Here is a 3,551-nt window from a genome sequence, read left to right on the forward strand (position 1 = left end):
GCTTTTGAAATGTGTTGCCATTATAAAAAAAACAAATAACTGTCAAACAATATTCATCTGTTTGGATAATTGCTCTAGCATGAAAATGTAAAATAATTATTATTTTATTGTGATAACATAGTTGTAATTTTTTATAAGTTCAATGAATATTCCAAATTCGTTATTCTTAAAACGCGTGTACGTATATATAATGACAAATAATTTTAAGCTTTACAGACAGCCCTAAGTTTGTATTCATACTACCAATAATTTATAGTCCAGTAAATATTTACATTTGAATTAAGAAATTTTTTTTATAGATTACTAATTTTTTTTAAGAACGATCTAAAATTAAGGTCCTATCCATTTTTCATGTATCGATCATGGTTATCGATACATCGATAAAAAAAACACAAATTTTGGAAAAAAGTGGTTTTACGCTATTTCCTTTTTTCTCGTGAAAGATAATGATTGGAATTTAATTGTAGAGTGTGTTCAGACCTACAAATTCGTTTTTTTTTATTTTTCATTTTCAAGAGAAGTTACCTCAGCGCGCCGCAAAGTTAGTAAGACTTTGCCCGATTTCGATTTAGCCACAACGATTGTATCCACACATAAAAATGGATGAATGGTTGTTCAAATAATTATTGCTGTACAAAATAAATGAATAAACTAGCCAAATTATAGATTAAACACATAAAAAATTATTAATCAAATAATTGATATGCATTAAAAATAATAATTACACGTGCTAATTTCTGTCACGCGGTTTTCGTTGTTTTCACGGATTATCGCAGCACCTTCGCGAATAACTCATAATCTTTCTTCATGATTATCCTTTTTTTGTCTTCGTACCATTTCTCCAAGAATTTTTTGAAACTGGTATTTCGAAAGTACACCACGAAATCACGCCCTTGTTTTTCTATTATGAGAATCTCGTCTCCATACTTCTCTTGCAAATGTTTTTTAAGCGTTCTGATGTCAGGATCGATGTCCATTTTATTGGTTCATTAACTCGCTAATAGAAAATTGACATTTCTTTCAGAAAGGAGGCGATGGAGGCAATTTACCTCCAACGCCTCGCCTACTTTGTCCCCGTAAGTCGTCCTTAGGTAGTGCATGATATAATAGGTTGGGGAAAAAGTTTCTTCGTATTTTATATGAAAATTCAAAAAGTTTTTTTTATAGTTTATTTACATTTGACTAAAGTATGTAGGTGCCATTTTGTTTCATAACTTTTTGCCATCTTGTTGGTAGTGACATGATCCCATTGCTGTAAAAATTTTGGGGCTTTTTTGTGTACCCAGCTTTATTCAAATGAGTCAAAACCGTTTTGTGGTCAATTGCCAGTTCTTCAGCTACATCGTAACTACTAATATGCCGATCTTGCTCCACTTTTTCAAAAATGGCATCAATTTGGTCCGTAACAGGGCGAGATGCATCTTTGATATCAAAATTTCCGGCTTGAAAACGCTTAAACCAAACTTGCGCTACTCTCACAGATACTGCATTAGATCCATAAACATCACAAATTTTTTTCGCGGCTTGAGTTGCATTTTTACCTTTTTTATAGTAAAATTTTAAAATGTATCGAATTTCTTCTTTAGATTCACTCATTTTAACATCAACAAAAACAAATGAAAATCACACAAATTCCTAATTTGAATTTGGAAGTGCCTTCTTTAAAATTAAAACTTTTTAATGATACCAAAACCAGCCAGATACAAATGGTATAGCCAAAGAGATTTTATTACTAGTTCATACATACTATATGCGAAAAGACTTTTTCCCCAACCTAATAGATGAGAAATACATTGATGGTACCGAGTTGCTGCTGCAACGAGATCAAATATGCCCTGAATACGCTACTGGAATCGACCTAATCGTTTCATAGCTTTTATCAATTTTTTTCGCATTTTAACATCTTTTGGAACTATAAAAAACAACTTTTCCGGCGAATAAATAGTTTAATTTTTTCATTTAGGCACAACACATGATTTCCTAATATTTAGATTGGACATTTTTAAAAGTATTTAGGTATAATTTCGACAGACTGAGCGTGTTGTACAATGACGTCACACCGTCACCGGCAGCCCGCGTCGTGCGTAACACCATGTTTTACTTATAACTCGTAAACTAATTGACGTATCGAATTAATTCTTTCACTGTTACTTACTAATAATTTTGATTATTAGCACTCTATATTTTCTGTCAATATTTTTGACAGAACATTCTTCATTGTGAGTTTTTTAAAAAAAGTACCTCAGACCATGGGGGGGTGTGTGGGACTCCCCGGAGCCCCGAACGCCGAGTGCGCCCAAGCTCACCGGGTTTACCCACTAAAAAACCAGCGGTACCCTCTCCGTTTTTCGGCAGACGCCATGGGATCGCTTATGCATGCTACCGTGACGCCCTGACGGTCGGCCCGCCTAAAGTAACTCAGACCAAATTTGTAGCTCTTCAAAATTTTTCTTATAATTTTTTCTACGAAACTAACCATTTCCGAGATATCACGATTCTTAGTATTATATTACATACAAACACACCTGTAAGGTTTTTTCAACGCGGTGATGTAATTTTCAGAACGGCATTATGAGTAAAAGGCGACTCAATCATTGATCAAAATTGAAAAAAGAACCTGTACGGTGTTATTAAAAACATTAATTCTAAAAAAAATTCTAATTACCCACTCATGTTATATTAATACCAAGCAACAAAACTTAGGATTTATTGTATAGATTCCGTTTAAGAACGAAAACAAACTATTAATACTGTTTAATTTCTTTAAATTTCACAAAAAAGCAATATTAAAATTATGTAAGCAATATATAAATTACAGTGATGTAATGTTTCATTTAATACATTTTATAACAGTTTCAAGTAAGTGTATATTTAGGTACTTAAAAGTTTAATTTACAAAAATCGTTCCAAATTTAAGTTTTCTAGACAAAATAATTTTGGTTGTGCGTTAAAAGCAATTCGGGAAAAACATTTTGATAAGACCATAAACTCTCGTTTTTCAAAGCCAGACATTATTGTTTTTCCATTTATTTATTTATTTATGAGTCCACAACAAAGGATACACACTAATTACACATTCAAAATAAAACGGTATAAAGGTTACACAAGTTATGCGCTCATTCAATTATAGGAGACCACAGCATGCACAGGAAAAAAATATTTTAAACATAAAGAAAATAAAAGTGAAAAAGTAATAAATGGAAGTAAAAATACAAATACAAATTAAAATCTTAAAATTAGGAAAAAGCTTATAAACTAAACTTTTTATTATTGTATTAATAATATCACGTTAAAATTTTATTGAGACACACTCTGAATTTGGACAAGCTGTAACGATGAATATCGAGTTCGATGTTACATCTAGAAAGTTTGTTATATTGTCTGCAGAGCCTTGGAACAGCAGCGTTATGTCCTTGGTTTGAATGAAATGTCGGAATATTTAAAATTTTATATGCTTTTAAACGAGGCAAGCGAGAAGGAACATTGATATTGAGCTTATGTAGAAGATTACCACATTCAATCACCCCATGTATAATTTTGTGTAGTCCATA

Source organism: Vanessa cardui, chromosome 21, assembly GCF_905220365.1.
Source record: "Vanessa cardui chromosome 21, ilVanCard2.1, whole genome shotgun sequence".
Lineage (NCBI taxonomy): Eukaryota > Metazoa > Arthropoda > Insecta > Lepidoptera > Nymphalidae > Vanessa > Vanessa cardui.